Source organism: Corythoichthys intestinalis, chromosome 22 (genome assembly GCF_030265065.1).
Source record: "Corythoichthys intestinalis isolate RoL2023-P3 chromosome 22, ASM3026506v1, whole genome shotgun sequence".
Classification (NCBI taxonomy): Eukaryota; Metazoa; Chordata; class Actinopteri; order Syngnathiformes; family Syngnathidae; genus Corythoichthys; species Corythoichthys intestinalis.
In genome coordinates this window covers 17,218,028-17,244,556 of record NC_080416.1, presented here as the reverse complement: position 1 = coordinate 17,244,556, position 26,529 = coordinate 17,218,028, and the positions used below count along the sequence as shown (strand labels likewise).

The 26,529-nt window shown below is 40.1% G+C and overlaps 2 protein-coding genes across 4 annotated transcripts in view; one reads left to right on the top strand and one right to left on the bottom strand.

Annotated features, from left to right (window-relative positions):
* LOC130910525 (CMP-N-acetylneuraminate-beta-galactosamide-alpha-2,3-sialyltransferase 1-like) overlaps window positions 1-11,989 on the bottom strand; it is a 151,646-nt gene extending 139,657 nt beyond the window's left edge. Inside the window, exon 1 of the mRNA XM_057827914.1 lies at window positions 11,923-11,989. The gene's annotated coding sequence lies outside the window, so the exon portion shown is untranslated. The remainder of the gene's footprint in view (window positions 1-11,922) is intronic.
* Window positions 11,990-12,241: 252 nt separating this feature from the next.
* LOC130910989 (CMP-N-acetylneuraminate-beta-galactosamide-alpha-2,3-sialyltransferase 1-like) overlaps window positions 12,242-26,529 on the top strand; it is a 40,816-nt gene continuing 26,528 nt past the window's right edge. Inside the window, exon 1 of one of the 3 annotated variants that reach the window (XM_057828683.1) lies at window positions 12,242-12,393. The gene's annotated coding sequence lies outside the window, so the exon portion shown is untranslated. The remainder of the gene's footprint in view (window positions 12,394-26,529) is intronic. The other 2 variants (XM_057828688.1, XM_057828689.1) reach the window with 2 other exon arrangements.

Here is a 26,529-nt window from a genome sequence, read left to right as displayed (position 1 = left end):
AGAAGTGGAGGACGAGGACATATGGCTCATCAGAGACCTCCCACCCACTGACGAGCCTGGTCTTTTGGCCTCTCTGGACAGCCGTCAATATAGTGTCCTTGTTTGCCACAGTAAAGACACAGCTTCTCTCGAATCCGCCTCTGTCGTTCTGCCTGGGTGAGGCGTGTTCGTCCTAATTGCATGGGTTCGACCAAAGAAGGCTGTTGTGACTTACATGCACCAGGGGCGTCACTGAGGGTTGGGGATGTGGGCTCCGGGCAGCTCAGCTGGGGTGCGATAGTCGGTCGCCATCTCCTGGCTTGCCTCAGTTCTCTGCTCCTTTCTCTAAGCCTGTTGTCTAGACGTATAGCAAGGTCAATCAAGGAATTAAGAGAGGAACTTTCCTCTAGTACTGCAAGTTCGTCTTTGATTTCACCTGCCAGCCCCCTGATAAAGATTGTCTGTAAGGCAGAATCCCCCCAACCACTTTCTGCTGCCAGTATGCGGAAATTGATAGCATACTGTGACACAGGTTGGTTTCCCTGAGTGAGGTCGAGTAATTGGCCTACTGCTTCTCTCCCCTTCACTGGATGATCAAATACACGCTTCATCTCCCCCGTAAACAGGTCATAGTTGTTAACAATATCTTGTTGTGAGGAGATAGCTAGCGACCAGGCTGCCGCTTGCCCAGTGAGCAAACTCATGATGAAGGCAATCTTTGACTGCGCAGTAGAATATGTGGCGGGTTGTTGACTAAAGACCAGGGAACACTGATGAAGGAATTGTGAACATGTACCGAGATCACCTGAGTACCTGGCTGGAATGGGAATGAATGGTTCCCTTGCTTGTGGAGCAGGGGTGCCGATCTGGTGAGCTGCTGGGTCAGGTGGCGAGGGAGCAGCAGGTGGTGTAAAACGCTCATTCATTGATGACAATTGGTTTCCCAGTTGTGTCACACTTGCCGTGAGTTGCTGAAGGTGCTCCATGACTTGGTTCAGACAGGTCTCATGGTGAGTCATCTTGGCAGCCTGGCGAGACAGAGTGTGTTTCAGCTTCTCCATCTCTGCTGGGTCCATTTCGTGGGCCAGAAGATTCTGTTGTGAGGTGATCAGGAAATGTCCAGGACCCAATTGCAGAGGTGGTTAAGTGTTTATTCAAAAAAGCAAATTTTCAACAAAAAAATCACCCACAAGGGGAAAAAAGCACTACAAAAGACTATTCATGAAACGTGGTCTTCTCAGGAGAGAGGCTTCTAGCGTTTGTGCTGGAATCTTCTGGCAACTGGTTTGTGTTTGGCCTGCGCTTAAAAAGGCTCAATCAATAAGCCACAGGTGTTGCCACTTAGCCTCGCCCCTGAGGAGACCGGTCCCTCTCGCACCCGTACAGCCTGCAAACAGGGAGAAAGGCGTGAGCATTGAACAAAAGGCAGGATCATAACAAAACCCAGCGTTTGGTGATGTCCATGGGTTCCAGACTTCAGGCAGTAATTGCCTCCAAAGGATTTGCAACAAAATATTGACTACAAACTTTTTTGTTTAGACTATGCTTTATTGTCCAATTACCTTTGAGCCCCTGAAATGTGATGTGTTTCTAAGAAAATGTATACAATTCCTTAATTTTCAGTCAGATGTTGTTGTTTGACCACTTAAATTAAACATTACAGTCTGCATTTCAATTCCGGTCTAGATATTTTATTTCAAGTCCAATGTGTTTAAATGTAGAGCCCAACTTATGAAAATTTTGTGTTTGTCCAAATATTATCGGGCATAACTGTACGATCGCTTCGACACACGATCTTTTCGACATCCGACATTAAAATTGACTCGCCATTTGTTTCTACATCCGACGACATGCTCGAAATACGGCGACATGACAGCACCGCAGACGGACACATGGCCGACTTTCTTGTGAGAGAAATCAATAATATGAGCGTGGGGTGCGCATCCATGAACTAGCTAAACAATACATCTCCATGGTCCTCCTCCGACCACCGTTCGCATTTATAAGTTAAGTTGACAATTATTATTGTGGTTGCATCGTCAATGAAATCGCCAGCTTTGTCAGGTTTATTTCATTTATTTCAGAACTTATCCAACACAAAACGACTGCTGTCAGCCGCAATTGACGGTGTACTCAGGAAAACATTGAAAGCGAAAGTAAACTGAACCGCACCACTCCTCTCTCGTCACATCAGTCACGTGGTGCGTTCAAGTACAGAAAAAAAACGTCCGCCACATTAGAACCCGATTAGTGACATTATTACAGGAATTATTATTATAATTATATTATTATTCCGATTTTTATTTAGAATTAATGTGTTTAGCTATGTGTAATTGCCATTTGTAATAGCACCAGCAGTATTTATTAAGGATTAAGTATAGGTTTTTGGGCTGTGTAACGAATTAATGGAATTATAATGTATTCCTATAGGAAAATCCTGCTCCAGATACGACCATTTCGACTTACAAACAAGGTCCTGGAACAAATTAACTCCGTATGTAGAGCTACCACTGTATTAGCTTTTTTTATGTACCATAAATGCAGGGAAAAATCCCTCTCTTGCAACTGCAAGGCTCAATCCTCCGCCACTGGTTGTTGCTCAGTGTCAGCGAGTCAGCTGTGCTACACGATGGCTGGAGGAGTTGAAACTCCTTAACTCTTTCCGCCCATCGAACAAAACGAAATCGCTGTGGGAATATTTTGGTGTGGTGGCTACCACTACCACCACAGTTTAGTGTTTCAAGATTTGGTTAACTGATTATGTGATATTTTTTTGGAAATGTGTTTTCTACTGGGTGCACACTATAATATTTGTCTGAATGTTTATTGGATTTTGATTTTGTAAGTTGAGGTAATGACCACAGCTGTTTAAGATCTGACACCTACCATTCGGGGGGGGGGGGGGTTGGGTAGTAAAGTTTTCACTTTGTTTAAATGCACATAAATTGATTATTGTTTGGAGTTAATGTATGTAGTTTTTCCATCTATTGTTGTTTAATTAAGTTGACAATGTTTGGTTAATTTGTTGTCATACTTCCCTCAGGTGGTAGTAGAGTCTTTCCTTATTTATGCAGTCCCAGAGATGGCTGTGGAAGTCAGTTTTGGTTGAAGCATCTTGTTATGTTGACCTCTCATGTTGGACCGGAGATATTTTGTTAAACTGTTTGTTTTCTTACTTTATTAAATTGAATTTGAGTTGAAACACCAGAGTCCTTGTGTATGTCTGGTCAATTGCATTCGGCTACAGAAAAGTTACAGATTGCCGGGGCTTAGAGGGGGAGAGCTAGCCGACATGTAAAATATGTTTGCGGAGGGTGGCAATACCTCCAATATGATTTCGCATTTATACAAAATTAAAGGTTAGTAAACACTATTATGAATGTTTCCCACCAGCTACGAGAGTTAACTCCAGCGTGTTTAGTGTGTCCAGCGGTGTTTTTTTTTTTTTTGTGTTTTTTTTTCTCTCTGGCAACTGTCTGTGTTGAGAAAGAGTGTGTGTATAATGTAAATATTAGACATGTCATACACACACGCTTTTAATGGAAAATAATTCAATTATTTTTGTACTGATGATAATAATGTTAAGCTGTGGCTTCACGCTCACCTAAAGGACTGCATTTATTTAAAATTTTATTTAGACATTTTGTTATTTTTTGTTTTTTTTATTTTAACGTTATACTTATGTTGTAAGTTGCCAATATTTTTTGAAAAATAAAAATCCTGTTGAATGGAAGAAAGTTCTTTTTTTTTGTTTAAACCCAGATATCTTAAAGTAACACATTTTAGTATGTGCAACCGAGATACCGTGAAACCATGATATTTTTGCTTAAGGTGATCATACAGTCTCATCTCATACTGGCACATGCCTAGTGTGTAGCCATTTGTTCGAAATACTTGAAATCTGATTGAAATTGGCAAAGTAATCACATTTTTCCCCTTCAAATTTGATGAAATTCAAGACTTCTGTTCAGCATTCACTGGCGATATTGCTTCATTCATATAAATGGACTTCTGACTCTCATATTCATTAACAAATAATTGGCCACCTGACACATTGCATTCAGCAGCTGATGTATGTAATCAAGGTGAAAGCTTCCCAAAAACCTGCACTTTGGTGCGTTTTTCTTAATGCTTGAGATGGGTCTGCTCTTAAAAAAAATAAAATAAAAGCACACTCAATCAAAACATCGATCATTGCAATCCTTGAAGTGAAAGTAAATGAAAGCAAAAGTAAATAAATTCCAGTGGTACCTTGACTTACGATCCTTTCGACATCCAACGTAGAACTTGACTTGTCACTTGTCCCAACATATGAAGACATGCTCGAAATACGACGATTTATGACAGCGTCGCAATTTCATTGTTTTCCCGCAAGATGGAAGCACGGCGGATTTTCTTGTGATAGAAATCAACATGGGTCCCAAGAAGGTTCGTGCGGGTGGTTAAAAAAGGAAAAAGGTGACGCTTATTTAGCATTAGAATTAAGATGGAAATGACAGAGGAATATGAGCAGAGGTGGGTAGTACTTACAAGTACTTTTTGAGAAAAATGTACTTCTAAGAGTAGTTTTACAAAGCTATACTTTTTACTTTTACTTGAGTACATTTGTGAAGAGAAAACGCTACTCTTATACATATTAGATTTATTATTTTTTTATGCCAGTGATGCCAAGAGTCCACTCCGCTGTCTGTTTGCTGTGACTTGCTCCGCCCTGGAAATTTTATCCGCTTAATGGTGGCCAGACTCAATAGCTGGAACAGCGGTGAGTCTGGAGTACCAGGCTAATAGAGCGCTGCCTTCAACATGACTCGAAAGCGCGGATTTCAATCTCTGTCCCAGTTTTTATTTGGCACCGATTGACCACGGAAAGTCAAAGATAAGAGCCTTTTAATTTCAAAATAGAAGTTATGATGGAACTCTTCTCTATTCAAACTATTTTGTCCACCAGAAGACAGTCATTCTCTGTACGTTACAAAAGACACTTTAATTTGTTATCATTATGCATACAGTGGGGCAAATATGCATTTAGTCAACCGCCAATTGTGCATGTTCTCCTATTTGAAAAGATTAGAGAGGCCTGTAATTGTCAACATGGGTAAACCTCAACCATGATAGACAGAATGTGAATAAAAAAAAACTGAAAATCACATTGTCTGATTTTTAAAGAATTTATTTCCAAATTAGAGTGGAAAATAAGTATTTGGTCACCTACAAACAAGCAGGATTTCTGGCTGTCAAAGAGGTCTAACTTCTTCTAACGAGTTCTAACGAGGCTCCACTCGTTCCCTGTATTAATGGCACCTGTTTTAACTCATTATCGTTTTGAAAGACACCTGTCCACTACCTCAGTCAGTCACACTCCAAACTCCACTATGGCCAAGACCAAAGAGCTGTCGAAGGACACCAGAGATAAAATTGTAGACCTGCACCAGGCTGGGAAGACTGAATCTGGAATAGGTAAAACACTTGATGTAAAGAAATCAACTGTGGGAGCAATTATTAGAAAATGGAAGACATACAAGACCACTGACAATCTCCCTCGGTCTGAGGCTCCATGCAAGATCTCACCCCGTGGTGTCAAAATGATAACAAGAACGGTGAGCAAAAATCCCAGAACCACACGGGGGGACCTAGTGAATGACCTACAGAGAGGTGGGACCACAGTAACAAAGGCTACTATCAGTAACACAATGCGCCGCCAGGGACTCAAATTCTGCACTGCCAGACGTGTCCCCCTGCTAAAGCCAGTACACGTCCAGGCCCATCTTCGGTTCGCTGAAAAGCATTTGAATGATCCAGAAGAGGACTGGGAGAATGTGTTATGGTCAGATGATACCAAAATAGAACTTTTTGGTAGAAACACAGGTTCTCATGTTTGGAGGAGAAAGAGTTGCATCTGAACAACACCATACCCCCTGTGAAGCATGGGGGCAGAAACGTCATGCTTTGGGGCTGTTTTTCTGCAAAGGGACCAGGACGACTGATTTGTGTAAGGGAGAGAATGAATGGGGCCATGTATCGAGAGATTTTGAGTGAAAATCTCCTTCCATCAGAAAGGGCATTGAAGATTAGACGTGGCTGGGTCTTTCAGCATGACAATGATCCCAAACACACAGCCAGGGCAACAAAGGAGTGGCTTCGTGAGAAGCATTTCAAGGTCCTGGAGTGGCCTGGCCAGTCTCCAGATCTCAACCCCATAGAACATCTGTAGAGGGAGTTGAAAGTGTTTCCCAACAACAGCCCCAAAACATCACTGCTCTAGAGGAGATCTGCATGGAGGAATGGGCCAAAATACCAGCAACAGTGTGTGAAAAGCTTGTGAAAAGTTACAGAAAACGTTTGGCCTCCGTTATTGCCAACAAAGGGTACATAACAAAGTATTGAGATGAACTTTTGGTATTGACCAAATATTTATTTTCCACCATGATTTGCAAATAAATTCTTTAAAAATCAAACAATGTGATTTTCAGTTTTTTTTTTTCTACATTCTGTCTCTCATGGTTGAGGTTTACCCGTGTTGACAATCACAGGCCTCTCTAATATTTTCAAGTGGGAGAACTTGCATAATTAGTGGTTGACTAAATACATATTTGCCCCACTGTATTTGCACCGGCATCGTCACAAACGTAATCACACTAAACGCAACTACACAACGCATCCCCGCATTTCCTCCTTCTCCTGAGTCCACATAAATAAAACAAAATAAAATTAAAATTTCGGGGTTTTTCGGGCTCGGGCAAGCAAATCAAGTTAATTGATCGGGCTCGGGCCGCGTCGGGCTTTAATACCCGCGGGCCGGTCGGATCGGGCTGGATTTTATAGGCCCGATCTAACTTCTAGCGTCATGTAATTTTAGCATACCGTACACCTATTCAGCCTGTTGTTCTCTATTGTATTTTAAATTGCCATTCAAGATGACATGTCTGTTCTTGGTGCTAGATTCTATCAAATAAATTTCCCCCCAAAAATGCGACTTATACTCCGGTGAGACTTATGTGTTTTTCCTTTTCATTGCGCATTTTTTGGCTGGTGCGACTTATAGACCCTACTCACCTACGTCACAAAATGGGCGTGTCGCTGTTTCCGGCCGCCATATTGTACCTCTTTTTCAGACCTATTCTCATTGTTTTCAATTAGTCGAGCAAGTTATAGAGCAATTCATGGAAGCCCCGGTGTTATCTGACGCTGTAAACTCATTGGATCCGTTGCATAAAAGGCGTTACGTGGAAAAGCTTCAGTTTATCCATTTGCCAGATCCGTATTTGATGCCTAAATCGATGTTTTTCGACCCGCTGGCTTCGCCTGACATCTGATATCCTGATATTTACAACTATCTTGTCCACACAAAATCAGCCTATTCTCACGAAAGTTTGAAAAACTTTTAAGAGCTTGGAGGCTTATAAATGCTACGTTGCTGGTTGGGTGAAACATGTCCTCGTACACGAAAATTCGGCAGGAATCTTGTGCTCGGAAGGTGAGTTACGAAATTTTCAATTCAAAATCTTTTGTTCTTGCTAACATCCACTGTCAAGTCTAATGTATTTCATATCATTTGTCAATGGAGCTAGGGCTTTTAATGTTTATATGGTTTAGCGATAGCACTCTCACTATATACATATATAATACGTAATAAATATGAAGTGCGATAGCACTACTCCAGATTGTCCCTAGTTGAATTTATTTTTTGGCTTTTGACCTCAATAGTGAAATTGTAAATTAATTGTATGACAACTGTCTGATTATCCCCTTATAATTATATATTTTCAGGTAGTTCATTCACAACGTCTGAGTGTATGTTGTCGGCGATTAGCCTAGCAATGATCTTAATTGTGGTTGTCAGCCCAAAACCCTCTAAATATATATTAAATGCATCTTACCAGATATAAAATGACTACTACATAATCTGTGGTAGTCGTTTGGAGCCCAGTTTTCTCGTCGAATTGCAGCAGTCAATCTCTGTCTCCTCTTCAGGTCTCTCGGAATATGGTAAAAATTCAAGTCTCTCCGTCTATCTTCTCTGTTTTTGCAACCGACCGCCACACACGACTTCACCATTTTGATTATTAATGTTAACGAGCAGAAAAACACGCCATAATAGGAGGAATTTACGAAGCGCTAATGCATTAACATGACTAGTATCCGGACAACATGGCGCGGGGGCGTGGCTGTGACGTCACATGAGTAGGGTCTATACTCAGATGCGAAGTATAGTCCAAAAAATATGGTACAAAACCTGGAACGAATTAACTTCATATGTAGAGGTACCGCTGTATTCTGAAAATGTTAAAAAAAAAAAAAAAAAAAAAAAAAAACGTCTCACAAATAATCCACTCAATGTTATGGAATAAAGACACAGACACTCGAAGATGAAGGACGCATTTTCTGCATCCTATTTGGTATACTGATGGCGGGTTTCAATAAGCTTCGGCTTCTCCCGTCTGCCCTTTTCTTTTCAGGTTGAATTAATTGTAAACACATAAATGCTGTATGTTTGTCGGATTTGTCATGCCTGAAGGGAAAATAAATAAAAATAAAAAAATAAAAATGTTCTTCATCCTCTGAAGAACAACTAATTTTACTGCTGTACTGAGAAACCGGGGAAAGAGCTGAAACTCCAGTGTACTGTGTCAGTTTCTGAAGTGGAAGGTATCACACCAGATGTAGCAGCCCAATTGAAAGTCCATTCTATTCAAAATGTCTGAATTCATTTTACAAGGCCTCATATAATAGGACATGATATTGCAGACACCCAAATTACAGCTCACAGGCCCGCAGTTGAGGAATCAAAACCTACTTGAGCAAGCAAATCGAAACGAAGGTTGGAATCCATAAGTGTCTACTTTGTTTCCCCTCTGCATCTGCTGTTTAAGCGAAAAAAGAAGATGTCTATGCTTAATATATTTCCTGCACAATCTGCGTGAAGTGACCCGTTGTCCACTCTCTGACTCGGAAATTGCTAAAGTAATTGGTTTTGTCTTCAAAAAGCCTCCCTTCATCTTTATGTATTAGTCGTCGCTACTTCCTTGCTCTGCGCCGTATTCTCCGGTGGGTGCATTAAGTCGGGAAAACATTTCCCACCTATCCTTGATAGAGGGGATTTTTAAAAATGAGGGCTATCAAAGGAGATTAAGGATAAGCGTACCTTTGAGTGTGGTGTAGTGAAAATGGGGAATTTTCTTCTACGGGACGTGATGGTGTTTGTTTTTGTTGTCGTTGACTTCATGTTTATTTCCCCATGAACCAGCAATGATTAGGTGATATCCGTGAACGGGGAAATTGGAATTTTTCCGGCATGCGGGATTACAGCAGATGTGTCAGTCAACATAAGCCAGGCTTGGTAAGCAGGGTTGCGGTGGGTCTGGTGGCAAAGAAGACGCTTGCTTTGATCACTACAGCTTGGAAATGAATAATGCACACCCTGCACACTTTTCATGTACCTCCAACCTGTTGTTGTAAAGCTTTTGCAGGAATCCCAAAATTCAAAGATCACTGTCAACAAGTTTAAGGGGGACAGAATCTTTGAGGTAGTTGTAATGCAAAAATGGAATTGTAGTTGTACATTAAGATCTAATTATCATTATTACTAACTTATTGGCTGCCTTCGTTGCTAGCCCTCATACTCAAAACGGATTGGACATCGACTGCCGTCAATTAGCGTGAAGCATGATCACTCTCATTGGCTGCCATCCCAGTTTAAATGAGTTTCAGTGATCCCTCGTTTTTCGCAGTTAATGGGGACCAGAACCCGCCACGAAGGTGAAAAACTGCGAAGTAGCGGACCCAACACCCCCCCAAAAATGTTTTTGTGTGTGTTCAATGTATTTATTCAGATTTAGCATTGGAAAGAGATACATATAACACATTTTCCCCCCTTTTTCCCCTGAAGTATAATTGAAAAAAAAAAAAAAAATATATATATATATATATATATATATATATATATATATATATATATTAATGAATAGTTTTTAAGCAGTTCAAATGTAATAATTATGATAACTTTAAAACATGTTACTGTACCACCAATTTTTAAACAAGAATAAGGTAGTAGAAAGATGCTTGGCTTTATTTAATGCTTCTTTGAGTGAGTCCACTCACCCCACTCCACTGCTCACTTACACGCAATGAGTTGCTACAGCATCTGTTTAACAAGTTAAACGATGATTAACGTATGCGGCACTTTGAAACTTTGGCTTACAAGCATCTGTGGCAAGATCAAACCCTAACATCTTTCATCATCGTTAACTTTAAAAAGCAAGTCCAGTGCACAACCTGATGAACAAAAAGCAAGGAGAGGGAGGAAGGGAGCGAGAGAGACTATGCGATCGGCTTGGGACAGTTCATCTGTATTTTTTTTGGTTTGAAAAAAAAAATTTGCTATGGACTGAAGGCGCAAAGTTTTAAGCGCGAAGTAGTGAGGGATCAAAGTAATACCTTTATGAAAACATTGTTATTACCCTTTAATTATGTCATTAACGACACAACTTCAGTTGCGGTCCTGGCTACTTTCGCGCCCTGGGCGAACCACCCCATCAGCGCCACCCGCCGACATCAAACACAAGAATGTGTTACGTTTTTTACGTTATTTTATTAAATATATTATTGAACAAGTATAACAACATGAAGAACAAGAAGTACTAAAAGATAAATGAATGAAATAATAGTATATAAATAAAGTATATAAATAGCAATGTAAACTTAACAAATCCTTTTTAAATTTTTTTTTTAACATTTTACAAAGACATTTATTGGGTTATGTCATAACCCGATACATTTAATAATATCTATGTTAATTTCATGAATTAAATACAATTTATTTGGAAGCAGGAGTTTGTGTTGTGTGGCCTGGGATCATGAGAGGTCAGTCTATCCCCCGCCCCCCTCCTTGCTTTTCCTCTGAGAGTGAGTGAGACTCGTCCTGCTCACTCACTCTGCTGTTGCGAGCAGCTGATCCCCCTCCCGTCTCCCCCTGCCTTTTCTTCTGACACACACGACTCTCAGCAGCAGTTGACATGATAGTAAGAGGCGCCCTAGCGCCCACTCTACTAACTTGATGTGGAAATGAGTGGTATTAGTCTAGAAAACTAGCGGATTTTTTTTTTTTTTTTCTCGAGGCCGCTTGTGCGCCCCCAAATAGATTGCGCCCTGGGCGGTCGCCCACATTGCCCATAGCAAAAACCGCCTGTGCACAACTTTCAGTTCTAATAATTACAGAAAAATACAGCAACTACATTATAATATTTCAAAGGAATTATTAATATTAATTAATGCTGTCAGTTAAACACGTTAATAACGGCGTTAACGCAAACCCCTGTGATGCCGTTAAATTTTTTTACTGCACGACAAAATATGGTCCTTCCCTCACCCCGTAGTTTAGAATTCAAGACAATGCGTGCTAAAATAATTTTGTGTGTTAATGGCCAAAACGGGGCACGATGAGGCGGCGTGACGAACGTGAACCCGCCTGACCCCTTGGCGCGACCCATCATGGTTGTTTTAAAGCATGTTTGAATGAAAATACAGCGATAAACCTCCTGCCGCCATGTTCAACTCTAATAGCCACTTGAGACGCACTATATGCGGGCAAAAGCACACTGAGGATTGGGGTGGAATCCCTGTGTCAAGTGAAAAGTAACTTTGGACGTTTTAGCCCAAAATGTAGCACTCTGAGGCGAATTGTGGCATTTATTGTTAATTATTGAACTGCAAATGAACAGGTAAACTGTAAATGAATGTGTGGAACGAAAGAATGAATGTATTTGAGCATCACGAGAATCTCCAGCATGAAGATGTTAGGACGTAGAAGCAAGGTAGAACCAAAAGCAGGGCAATGGGTAGCAAAGCGGAGGTGAACTTAAAATGATTTTAATGAGAAACAAAAGCCCACTAAAGCAAAGTACAAACCAAACTCAAGGAGAGCAAAAGACTGGGAGGCAAACTTACTTTGAGAAGAATCAACATGACGGCACGGACACTGATAACGACACTCGGAAAGACACTTGGATTGACAATGACCCAACAAGTACAACAAGCAGATGGGGAACTTAAATACAGATAAGGGGTAACGACACAATGAGGCACAGGTGGGTGACACAAGAGGCAGCGGATTGGTCAATACGCAAGGAGCAGGCCACAACATGTGAAATCAATGGGTAATCACATGACTCAACACACTAGGGAAAAAAACCTAACAGAACTTAAGGCATGACATAAAGCTTCGTGCTTGCCTCGCAGCTGACCGAAGCTCACTAATTTCAGGCAAAATGACACAAAGGATCAGGGTGAAATCCATGTTCTCAGGCAAAGTGTAACAGATTAACCCTAAATGTGGCACTCTGAGGTGGATTGACTGGCGCAAGCCCCCCTAAAATGCACAGATTAATTACATAAATGCTTTGGAAAACGAGCGTTCTGGTGAGTTCAATCATTTTATCTCATTTTTCACATTTCATTTTTTGTCAACATTTCAGCTCATGTTTCTCATGAGGCTTAAATTTGAATGAATGTAAGGTAAGCACATTGTTCGACTCCTGTGCTAATAGGTGTATTTTAAAACTTCAAATACAGTGTTATGAAAAAGTATCTGAACCTTTTGGAGTTTCTCACATTTCTGCATAAAATCACCATCAAATGTGATCTGATCTTTGTCAAAATCACACTGATGAAAAAACTGTCTGCTTTAACTAAAACCACCCAAACATTTAAAGGTTTTCATATTTTAATGAGGATAGTATGCAAACAATGACAGAAGGGGGAAAGATAAGGAAGTGAACCATCACATTTAGTATTTTGTGGGCCCCCCTTTGGCAGAAATAACTTCAACTAGATGCTTCCCGTAGCTGCAGATCAGTCTGGCACATCAATGAGGACTAATCTTGGCCCATTCTTCTCTACAAAACTGCTGTAGTTAAGTCAGATTCCTGGGATGTCTAGCATGAATCGCTGTCTTTAGGTCATGCTACAATGGGATTCAAGTCTGGACTTGGCCACTCCTGAACATGTATTTTGTTTGTTTGAAACCATTCTGAAGTTGATTTACTTCTTTGTTTTGGATCACTGTCTGGTTGGAGCATCCATCCTCTTATTAGCTTCAACTGTCCGTCAGACGGCCTCAGGTTGTCCTGCAAAACATCCTAATAAAGTTTTGAATTCATTCTTCCATTGATGATTGCAAGTTGTCCAGGCCCTGACGAAGCAAAACAGCCCAAAATCATGATGCTCCCCCCACCATGCTTCACAGTGGGGATGAGGTGGAGGAGGAACAGTGTGTTTTTTTTTTTTTTTTTAGACAGCAGTGGCTTCCTCCGTGGAGTCCTTCTATGAATACCCATCTTGGTCATAGTTTTACATACGGTTGATGTGTACACAGAGATATTGGACAGCGTCAGTGATTTCAATAATACTTTAGAAGACACTCTGGGGTTCTTTTTTACTTTCTGGGCTTAACTCTTGGCATCATCTTTGGTGGATGGCCACTCCTTGGGAGAGAAGCAACAGTGCCAAACTCTCTCCAATTGCAGACAACTTCTCTGACTGTCGATTGATGAACATCCAGACTTTTAGAAATTGTTTTTGTATTCTTTCCCAGCTTTATACAAATCAACAATACTTGATAGCAGGTCTTCAGACAGCTCTTTTGACTGAGCCATGATGCACATCAGACAATGTTTCTCATCAAGACAATTCTGACCAGGTGTGTGTTTTATAGTGGGCAGGGCAGCTTTAAGCCACTCATTAGTGACTGGGCACACACCTGTCTTAAACTGTTTGGTAAAAAATTGTTTCAATTGCTCTTTAAGTCTCCTAAGGCAGAGAATTCACTTACTTATTTTTTCTCTTTCTGTCATTGTTTGCATGCTATTCTCATTAAAATATGAAAACCTATAAATGTTTGGGTGGTTTTAGTTAAAGCAGACACTCTTTTTTCATCTGTGTGATTTTTGACAAAGATCAAATCACATTTGATGGTGATTTTATGCAGAAATGTAAGAAATACCAAAAGGTTCTGATACTTTTTTATACCACTGTACATAGTTTTGCATTAAAAAAATTAAAACAAAATGCGGTCAATCATGAGTTAACTATGGACTGCATGCGCTTAAAAGTACTAGTATCTTATTTAATTAAAAATAATCAAATCATTTTTTTCACAAAAAATGGGAGCTAACTATGAGTTAACGATAAAAAAATAAGATAAATCGTGATTAAAAATTTTAATTGCTTGACAGCACTAATCCTAATACTTATGAATAATAACGATAAATCAAATACAATTTTAAATTCTTAGTTTTTTTAGTTAAATTACTATTACCTATCTGCTCTTACATCAGTCTTGTACTGCAGAGTATGCTGCATTATTATCAGCCATCAATCTGCAAAGTGCTGACATTTTTTTGACTTGTCCACTGCAACTATTTTTCCCTTCCTGACGTGTATGTTGGCTTTCCATCTTGTCTTTAAATTGGATCTGGGATCAACGCCCCTCCCCCTCACTACCTATAAAAATGAAAGACACACGTAGAATGCACAAACGGGCCAGAACTACACCGCAAGGATGAATTCCTGTGGTGACGGCAAATTGCATTTTTCCCATCCCAGCTCCGGGATATATTGTATAGTCTGTAATTAATAAACATGAGGCTCCATTACATCTGTAGAATCTTTGAACGAGGGACTGTCGTCACTGTCTTCTTCGTCGAGAGGACACATGCAAAAACACTACTGTGACCGCTGGCTTGGGATTCAATTTCTTTCTGAGGGGTTATGTATTAAGATTCACTGCAGTGGAAACGGTCATGAATGAACCCAAATATTTTTCCCAATGAGAACACAGTTTTATATGTAATGTCAGAGAGTAGATTTTCAAATTGGAAGCCTTACAAGCCAGCGAATGAGTTAAAGCGTGACACTATGCCCTCAAAGTTTCAGAAAACCGGGAGTTCTCGTGAATGGACAATAGGTTTTCGTTTCACCTTATATTATGATTCAATTGCTGTGAACCCAGCCACTTTATTTCCAGGGCGGCATTTGTGCCAAACAAACGTCTCCCCTCTCAGCTCTTGACAGCCTTTTTAACCTCACGGGGGGCTTTAATTCTGCCGACATAAATAGGCAGCCCTGAACTTGTCGGCTCGCTTTGAGAAAAGGTCAGCTCGGCGCCACGGCGTGTGGATTCTTATCACAAGTGACAATGACATTACGCTTTGTAATGGGATAGATGGAAATGCGGCCCATGCAGAATTTCGCTTTTCAAGCAGTGGTGAACTTAGTGGTTTAAGAGAAAGCCTTACATGTAATTCACCCTAATTTGAGAATGTGGGTCGCATACAACTGAAGATGACTTATTCATTATGACCATGCATAAGATGCATTTTCTGTTGTGTCTAAATCTATAATTAATCAGCAGCCTTGAAGGGCTTGCCAGTGACATTGACTAATGAACAACAAAGATTCATGAGTCAAAGCAGGGGTTGGATACCACATATCACGCGGGCCAAGCATGGATACTCGGTGGATGTGATCCTTGCAATCGTGAAGAAAAAAACCTGAAAAAACCCAACGTATTATCCAAGTTTTTCAGTTTAGGGGGCCCTGAGTTCTGTACCAACATTGGTAGGGAATAGCCAATCTGTGCACTGAATGTAAAACCATTAAAAAAAGAAAAATCGGAATAAAGGTAATACCCGAATGTACCTTTTCCTTCCTCACAACTGCAATGTATGGAAAAATAAAGACAAATATCCATACTACAATTTTTACTTTTCATTTACGACATAGTAATGTTTCACATCCTATATTAACATTGGAGCAGTGTTGCAAAATTGCACATGACAAGAGATTTTTCTGTCCCTGACTGCACTCCTCCTGCTCAATAGTTCAATTTTCATGAACAAAAATTTTACCCATCCTGACTTAACATTGTTCAAAGGTTTTAAGCGGAAGGCAGTGGTGGATGAAGTACTTTTTTTTTTTTTTACTCAAGTAAAAGTACAAATAGTCGGGCAAAAAAATTACTTAAGTACAAGTATTTAAGAAAAAAAAATACTCAAGTAAAAGTACAAAAGTACTTGCTTTTACAAGTAAAAAGGAAAAATATTTTCTCCCAAAAATGTGATATACATATGGCGGAAAACACTCAGGTGACTTGAAGTTCCGCTTTGAGACCCCCAATTTGGCCAAATTTCAAAATTGTCCTATATGCATGTGTGATACATCAATGGAAAGCTTAAAATCTCAATTTTCTGGGGGAAGAAAAATTTTGAGCAGGAGGGCATTTTTTTTTTTTTTTTAAATGTTTTTTTTTTAAACAGCAAAACCCTATCTGGAGGTGAGAGCACGCGAGATCAGAATTACAGACGCAATGACTTTAACGACATATTATCGCAAACTTACCTTGTTTCGATCTAAAAACTCAATGTCGCATGTATCACTGAGTGTTAAGACACAGCTGTGAATGGCCACAGCTGGATTTTTGGAGGATTGTATGGGTGAAACATGGTAATATACCAAGGGTCTCGATGCAGAAATCGCAGACATCAAGGAGTGGTCAAGATTTTATTTTTCATATATTTACACTTTTTTAAATTTTTTTTTTTTCAATTTTTCTTTGTTTGGATCGATTATTTATCATCTAACATATCGGGGAAACTGCGACAGTAACAAAAAAAAATACAATTTAGTGACAGTTATGAGGTAGATATCCGTGACTTTTTTACGGACCCCATTTTTTTCATTGTGACGTAATTTGCTTAAAAGTTTAAAATATGCGAGTGAATAATTTTCTAAAGTTGTTTTTTTATTTATAACAAAATGTTAGCCATCAATTAAAATTAATGATTCTAAGCTAAAAATGACACACATTTTGAATAAAAAATATAATTACTTACCTTGTTTTCATGGCTGGGTTGAAACAAAAACGGTTGCGCGACGTCTGTAAACAGGGGTTTCCAGGGTAAAACGGGCAAATTAAAAATAGTTCGGGGGGCTTAATGCGCCACGAATCTGCTATGGCAGCATATAGACATATAGTTCTATCAAACACAACAGTTGTTTTGGCTTAAAATACATCAGAGGAGTGCAAGAGCAGAAACTGCTTTTTCAGTCTTGTCTGTGTTTTCCGCCATATACATAGGTTGGATAAAATAATGGAAACACCTAACATTTTGGCATCATAATCATTGAACATAATTGTTAAACAATGGCATGAAGGAACATTCTAATGAAGCTGATCATCTCGTATGGCCGGCACAATCCACAGACCTCAACATTATTTAGCATTTATTGTCAGTTTTAGAGATTCAATTAAGATGTCGGTTTCCACTGCCGCCGTCTCTAAAAGAGTTAGAATACCCTCTAACTTACAAATGGCTTAAAATTCCTTTGGAAACAATTCATAAGTTGTATGAATCAAGCGTATATAGCATACCGCACGTAACACGTCACCTTTACTCATTAATATTCATGACGTTAGCAACTGTTGCTAGTGGGGTCAAGCTCGCGTTTGTCTCTTATACTAAATGCATGTAAATAGTGTACGAACGAGATGTTTACTGAGCTAAACCTACCAATTCTGTCTGAAAATGACAAAAAAATGTACCGGTGCTGAATTCACTGGTAAAGATGTGGAAGAACATACAAATGTTTAGTTAAATAGATGGCTCGAGTGCAAGGGCTGAAAAAGCTACCTGATCCAGAGGTAGCTGTTTTTTATCGATACCTTTTTCATGTGTGCAGTGCCTTATGCCACTTACATTTACATTCTCCTGTTTCAAAAAGCTATTCTTTACCACCATATGCCCTATCTTTCTTATATTTTATATCCTCTGGTTGTCTTATGTCTCTCTACGACCGTTCTCGGGGGTAATTTATATCGCTATATTTGTGTAGTGATCGCAAATGCTACTCAGTGACAGCCAACGAACACTTTTAATGTTTTCATTAATAACAAATCTTAATTCTATTTATTATTTACACTTCACCCTTACTAAGGTTGTTTCTTTACAATAGAAATGTTAAAGCTGTTAAATCTAGAGCCTACCTGTAGGCATGAACAGGCTTACTACAAAAAGACCAAGGCCAAACATGACTAATTTATTTAAATATCCGTATTTTAGAAAAATCATGCCAGCCAAACCGCGTTAACACAATGCCGATGACCCGGCCAAAAGACCAAACTACACTTGTTCACCTTAGTCTTAACCCCTTGTAATGACTTCATTTTAAAAGCTGGAAAAAGGCTTCGAAACACAAGTTGACAAGTTGGCAGCAATCTTACAGCAAAGAGAGACCCAGGCGAGGAGGCAAACTGGATCCAGGGACACCATATCACAAGCCAACAAAAGATTCCCGAGAAAAATGAAAACAATTAGTTAAACATTTAGTCTTTTAAAGGCTCTGATGAGGCGGGCTGTTGTCCAGAAGAAGGGTGTGTTTGGCCGTTGTTTAGGATTATTGTTTGTTGTCGATTGGACAGGAGAATTTGGGTGTTACGGTTGTCAGGGCAACGAGAGTTAAGGATTTTGCCATCCTCAGCACCACGTGAGTGCTGAGTGTTCACTTCTCGGTCGCGGGTTCCTCCGTATCAGATGTTCCTTGTGGCAAGACAAGATGTCCCGCCATTTGTTCTGGACTGTCCAGAAGAGCTGACTGGTGGTGCAGACGTGGGCTTGTAGATGTCTTGTCTATCACCTGCTTGTCAGCGTCAATCTTGCTTGTCAATCCGTGGTCAGAAGGCGTCCTGTATCTGTTGTGCCATTATTGGTGCTGCATCAAGTCCAACTGTTCATAATATCAAATATATTCTGCTTGTTTTTCTTAAACGGATATACATGCTATTTAGTTTATATTGAGTGTGTTAGAGTAATACAAACAGTCAAACAATAAATACAATCATTCCCTTCAAGATACACAAAAATGTGGAGGACCAAAGTACTTTTACTTTGTAACATTCCTCCACTGGCGGAAGGTAATCAAGCTAAGGAACCTGAAGTCAAGAAAATCCTTTCCAATGAAAGCGGAAATTGAACTATTCGTTGTAAGATGACCACAAAGCGTCTCAAACTATTGCCGAACTAGTCAGGGACAGAAAAACTTGACAGGTGGCAATTTTGCAAAGCCGTCCCGATGTCAAATGGTGAGCTATGGGCACAGGAATGATATAATATTTGAAACTGCAAAACCTAAACTGTCAAAAACTGATGGCCTCAAGTCTGTCCGAACACTGCTTGAAATAGAATAGAAAAAAGGAAGTTCATAATGATTTTTTTTTTTAACACACACTCACTGCATGAATCTTGGCTCAATAAATGTCACGAAACACCAGCCTAGTCCATCACCAACCCATAACCATAGCATATCCTCCAAACGTTGTATGTTGGGAATTTAGTATTCCCTTCAGACGACTTAATAAAACCTGAAATGTTCTCTTATAGCGAAGCGGTTCTCCGACCCTGATTTATACATTATTGAAGAGTGGGCTGAAGAAATTTAAATCTATTTTACACTTCAGTGCAATTATTTGCTCTCTTCGCTGTGGGAAGGAAGTCGAGAGGCGTGACGAGATGAAACGTTTTCGGTGCAGGTGCTACTTTTCAAACTCTGCCTCTACAGTAAAACGAGCTTGTGGCCTAGAGAGAGAGGAAAAAATACAATGCAATAATGATGTGATTAACAAAAGCATTATTAATTATTTCATTTATGATAACATATATACTGTCGCATGTCACTGTGTAATCAATGCAGGTCTGACAAATTTCACTCTATATTGATTTTGTGCTTCATTTAGGGAATAAAAACATCTTTACTGCACACTAATGAGTTCAGCTCCCAGTTTTGTCAGAAAAGATCAATGTTAAAGCAAAGAAGCTTTCGTTTAGCCGATAACATATGATAGATCAATGTTGTTTCGCCTTTCACACAGATCCAGACAGGGAGGGGCTTCCGCTGTGGTATACTCCCCAGCCTCCAAGTGCAGATATGAGGAAATTAAGGGATAAACAATGTGGGGATAATCCAATTACAGTATGGTCAGGAAGAGTATGAGGAGGAGGAAGGATCTTGAATCCAAACTGCAAAGTCTGCTGTAATTACTGAAACGCAGCAGCGATGTTTATACAAAGGCGTTTTTTTTTTTTTTTTTTTTTTTCTTTTCCCTTCAAGGTCACTTATGAAAGAGGAGGCAGCTCTTCTTTCTTTACTTGGCAGTGGCAAGAAATCTTTATTTTCAATGATGTTTTCATCAACAGGTTTTTGTTTGGGTACAATATACAAACTGTACAAAATGTATGTCAAAATGGATGCAGAAATTCACCAAGATGAGGCTTATGTGACTTGAACTCTTCTTTCCATAACATAATTTACATCTTTGTTCTTGAAGTACTGCATCACGAAGGTAGTGGTGGAGGAAATAGTCACTTTCATTTATCTATTTATTTATTTATTTTACTTAAGTAGAAGTACAGCTACAGGTGCAAAAAAGTACTTCAGTACAAGTATCAGTAAAAAGTACAAGAATTTTTTTCCCGATGCAAAAATATAATATACATGTATGCACACTGCTAAAAAAAAATAAAGGGAAAGCTAACGTAACATGTCGCAGATCTAAAAGAATGAAATGTTTTTATTAAATTCATTGATCTTTCCATTGTTGAATGTGCTGACAACAAAGTCACACAAAAATTATCAAAGAAAATCAAATGTATCAACCCATGGAGGTCTGGATTTGGAGTAATACTCAAAATCAAAGTGGAAAAAAACACTACAGGCTGATCCAACTTTGATGTAACATGCTTTAAACAACCCCAATAGCAGGTTCCTTCCTTCCTTCCTTCCTTCCTTCCTTCCTTCCTTCCTTCCTTCCTTCCTTCCTTCCTTCCTTCCTTCCTTCCTTCCTTCCTTCCTTCCTCCCCTCCCCTCCCCTCCCCTCCCCTCCCCTCCCCACCCACCGCTCAGGTCGTGGGGTAGCAGCTTTAGCAGGGAAGCCCAGAGTTTCCCCTCTCCCCAGCCACTTCAACCAGCTCCTCCAGCAGAATCCCAAGGCGTTCCCAGGCCAGCCGTGAGACACAGTCTCTCCAGCGTGGCCTCGCTCGTCCCCAGGGCCTCTTGCCGGTCTGATAGCATTTACTAGTGCAAAAGAATGGAAAGTAAACAGATTCAGAACACTAACTTTGCCTTTCCAACATTATTCAAAACAATTCTTAAAAAAAATTCTAGCATTATCATTATGGTATACTACTATATATAATAGTAGTATAATAATTATAATAATTATTCATTACCAATCATATTTGTCATAAAGAGTGTCATTTGAAAGTTAATATTAGTGTAGAATCTGTATTCTGTAGTATTTACTCTACATATTATAATATTACTTCTGAAGTACGTGGAATTAACTCCAGAAATCGTTATTTATATGACGAACATGATGTGCTTTTATTTTGAAATGTTCACCGGAGGTACGTTCGCTAAACCGCTAACCGAAAGTTTTACACTCCGTAAAAAAACATTCTTCGTCAATGCTTGTGGTGTCACTAATAGATTTAAAGTTTTTTTTCGTTAGCAAATGCTGTTGAGTGTTATTGTATGACTGGTTGGAACTGTACTGCATTGTTTCGCCACAGGGTGTGCTGTCGTGTATTTTATGTTCGGCAAAGAAGAAAGTTAAACAAGGCATTAGCGGCCTATTCTCAATGTCCCCCTCACTGCAATTTGGCTCTTATGGAGAGCACATTCGCTCGTGTGTTCCAAATAAATGATAGCAAACGTGCAAAGTAGCAAGTGAGCTGTAAAAATAGCGAGCATAGTGGCGTGAAAAACGTGGGAAAGCTAAGTGAAGCTAAACGGCGCTAAATGAAGCTAAGCGACTGATACTCAGTTCGTCGTCGTGGAATAGTCCATTGTAGTGCGTGTGTGTGGGGGAGAGATAATATAAATGCAGCATTCAAATGGTGGCCCAAGCCCTTGCTCGTTGGGGCAAGTGCAGCTGGTTGTGGGCCTCCTACTGGTTGGGGGCCTAAGGTGATCGCCTGCTTCGCCTGAATAGTAGATCCGCCTATGCGTAGATCGACGGGTAAATCGAGAGCTTCAACTTTTGGCTCCTTCTTTACCACTACGGACCGCAGACTCTGCACCGATCCGCCTGTCGATTTTCGGTGTCGGAGTTCGGTCCGCATTGTGGTTTCGATTCTGTTCATAACTTTTGTGGACAGAATTTCTAGGCGCAGCCGAAGAGTTGAGGGTGTACCATTTGGTGGCCTCAGCATTACATCTCTTCTTTTTGCAGATGATGTGGTGCTGTTGGCTTCATCAAGCCGTGACCTCCAACTCTCATTGTAGCTGTTTGCAGCCGAGTGTGAAGCGGTCGGGATGAAGAGCAGCACCTCCAAATCCTAAACCATGGTCCTCAGTCAGAAAAGGGTGGCGTGCCCTCTCTGGGTCAGGGATGACATCCTGCCCCAAGTGAAGGAGTTCAAGTATCTTGGGGTCTTGTTCACAACTGAGGGTAGGAGAGAGCGGGACATTGAATAAATGTGTTGTATAAAACCTGTGACTGCAATGACTTTTGGGGGGAGTCACAGTCAAAACAAAACTAATTTTATATCGTGTATTTTAAGTACATTTTGTTCATATCCGATTCACACAGTGTAGTTCGAAATTGCTTTGCATTTTTAAAATACAGAATCGCACAAACAGGAGAACACTACATGAAAAATGCCTGCCTTAACAAGTGCTTGCTTTTAGCCGCTTTTCAGAAATGTTCACAGAGGACATCTCTTGTAAACCCCAGATATTTAATGAAAAGTCTAAACAGGATATGTAGCTAATCATTAATCTTAAAGTGCCTATGACCGCAAAAAGCATGGTTTTTTTTTCATATTTTCCGCAGTATTTTATGCTCCTGAATTAAATGGACCTCTTGGATGTGTGTGGAAGCGATCGCTATATTCATTTAGTTTTTTGAATCCTGCGCCATGAAAATGAGTGACTTCCGGCTACAGTCTCGAGTTGGGAAAGAGGGCACTGTGACGTGTACGGTGGAAGGAGTCCTCTTCACTGTCCAGCCTTACTGTCGTATGAGAAGGACTAAGGATTCAGCTGATTTTGCGGATTAATTAGTTTATTATTTGCATCATGCCAGCCAAACGGCTGCAGAAATTTTTTTCTGCACCAGGGAGAGGCGTGTGAGCCTTTTCGGGGTTTCAAAAGGTTCCCATTCACCGGTGGATAATGGCCAAAACAAGCCCTACTACTGTGGGACCATTGGACTTACAAGGAAGTGAGTAAACATCGTGTTTTGTATTATGTCAAATACTGGGATCATTTTAATACGTATGTAATATGATGAGGGTATATCACACCCCATAAGACTTTGAGACGCCACTCGGTTCGTGTTAGCATGTCGGCTAGCTGTCACGCCTCTTGGTTTGTTTACATTCTCGAAGCCGGGGGGGGGGACAGGGAAATGTCAAAAGCCTAACTACGGCGGCAAAATATAGCGTTCGGAAGGTGCGACAGTAAAGTCGATAGTTTTGACCGTTAGTGAGTAATTTTGCCATGTCGTACTGAATAAATGCATTTTTATTATTTCATATTCCATTTAGCACAAGATTGTTATTTGTCATGATAGTACCATTTATTTAGCAATTGGGAAAAATACTTCGATAAAAAGAATATCCTTTAAAAATATTGGAGAGACTGAAACAAGGACATTTTGCGGCTCTCTTTGTCGCATGTTTCTCGTTACGAATAATTCCCCCTCAATGGGCTCCATACTAATTCAGATGAAACCATTCTCCCACTGACGTCATCCACCTGTTGGGGACGCTAGAGCCCTATAATGGTAGGCATGGCTAGACGGCGGATTAAAACATACATTTCTCGTCATTTGCACTTTGCCAAATTGTTGTAAATAGTCTAATCGTCTCAAAATGTGATTCTAATTCACATAATAATGCTATTTAAGACTTTTTTGATCCTGTCGTACGCACTTTAAACCTCAGTAGTAAAATATGCACAAAGGCATTAGTTGTGTTGTACAAGTACAAGCAGAGCTGTCGTTGCAGTTCGTCATGAGTAGGTTTATAATGAGTCTTCAAAGGAAGCAGAGTGCTGTCATCTAGTTGTCATCTTGTAAGTGCAACAAAGAGTATAACAAGGCCTTCAAAAAGTTGATGCCTGATTGTCAAGGTTTTGAATCAAATAATAAATGTCTAAAATTATTTAGTCTAGACTCTACAGTATTTAGTCTATCAAGAAAGAAATACAATGGTGTCAATGGAACACTCTCAAGTACAGTTGCACTCACAAAGGATGTTTTATTTGCTCTTGGTTGTTCTTGTGGTATTCCAAACCAGTACATTTAAACAGCCTTCTCACCCCAGCCACTTGTGCATTGGATTCAACTGAGTGTAGCATGTTTACATGAACTAAACCCAGAATGGGGAAGCAAAATTGTCTTCGTTCAGGTCGTCAGAGGCTGGAAGTAGCTGACCGCGGTAAACATCTGACTGAAAGCTGGGCTTTAACAACAAAAGTTCAATCCCGGGCTCCTTCCATCCTGAGTTTGCATGTTCTCTCCGTGCCTGCGTGGGTTTTCCCAGGGTACTCCGGTTTTGTCTCACATCCCAAAAACACACACCCTAGGCTGGTTGAACACTCCAAAATGTCAGCAGGTATCAATGTGAGCGTGCCATGAATGGCTCTCGTTGTGCCCTGCAATTGGCTGGCGACCAACTCTGGCTGTATTTTGCCTTGTGCCCATAAAAAAAAGTATTTGTTTTTTTAGAGGCTTACAAAAGGGGTGTGTGTGATTATTTTAAGGTTAACAATGTCTTTAAAACGATTGACAATTCATTTGCAAAGTGAATAATCAATTAATTGAGGCAGTACTAGTTTAGCTGCCACTGACTGTGCGAGACGTCCAAACCATTTTGCCATTTGTCCATTCCCCCCCTCCATGTCAAAATGGATTGGAGGTCTTAAGACGTCACTGCCAGCCAAATGTGTTGAATATTTTTATGCGCTGGTCATCATAATGGCCATCTTAAGGAAACCATAACCACAATGTGGCCTGCGGAAATGATTGGTAGGACAGTCCTGGCCTAGACTGTTTAAAAAACAGTCAGTCATAATTTAACAAAATATTGCTAAGTCATAACTAGTGTTACACCGATACCATTCTTTGGCCCCAATACCGATACCTGGCCGTGCAGTATCGGCCAATGCCGATACCATACCGATACCACTCCGTTTATATATATATTAGTGCTGTCAAATTTATCGTGTTAACGGGCGGTAATTTTTTTTCCTAATTAATCACGTTAAATATTTGACGCATTTAATGCACGCATGGAATGACCAGCTCATGCATTGCCTCAAACTGATTACAATGACGCCATTTTTTTGCACATTGAGAGCTAAGAGGCAGAGAAAGGCGAGTGGACACAGGCGCTCATTGGACCGCGCCGTTTATTGGCATAAGCTTCGGCAACTCCTTCACAACAAACATAAGTATCATTTAGTGAAAGCACAACAAAAACAATATTCCTATCCCTCAAAAAAAAGCGCTCAATGCAAAGAGAACTGGCGTTCCCAATCAAAAAAGTTATGCAAAATACACATAAAACCTACTCAGACTTTGGTCAAACTCTATTCGAACATTTTCTTTAGCTCAAAAAATACACTGGATGGCAATGTTTAGTCACAATATACAAACTATCAGAGGTTTAATATGTTGTGAAGCCAGCACTCAAATGACGTGGATGGACCAGTAAACAGGGAACTACGGCATCAGTTGAGGGACAAAACACACTCATTGGCTTGATTTTTAAAGTGATCCTCTAACTTAAATACATGTAGGCTCTAATAAACCACAATTGTTCTCTTGTACTAAAATATGTTGCTAGAAACACATAAAATGTTAATCAATGGCAATATTTTATAATATTTAGTCCATATTTTGACCGTTAGTTGGCGCCATGGTTTGCGGGCTCGCAGTGATGACGTCATTGGGATCTTTCCAAATGTGTAGCGTGTTCAACAATTCCTTATTGCTGCCTAAACTCGCGAAGTAAAATGCCACGATGTGCTGCTTTTGGATGCAATTTCCAGTCAAAAATGGAAACAAGGGGAGTGAAGTGAGTGGTCAAGGTGGAATTACTATTTTTAGTGAATAAATGTGCATGAGTGGAAGCTTCTCCCCCTTTTTGGTCCCTGTATGCACGTATCCTACCCACCACGTGTTACAACTGGTGCCCGAACATTTATCCTCGATCCTCAGTCAAGAAAGGGATGCGTCTGCAATATTGGTTTCGGATCTGTCCTTTTTTTGATTCGTCGGTCCCACAGCGGCTTTTTGGATCAGTCTATTTTGTGGAATTGAAGGCCTGATCGCGGCTACGACATTGCCGTGGGATCGGTCTAATTCCTGGATCTTCGTGTGAGTAAAAAAACACGGATTTGAATTACTATTGTTATCTTTTATGTTGACTATTTTTTGTGGGAGTTTTTCCCAAATCATACTAAATAATTAAAGCACTATGGCACGCTACAGTG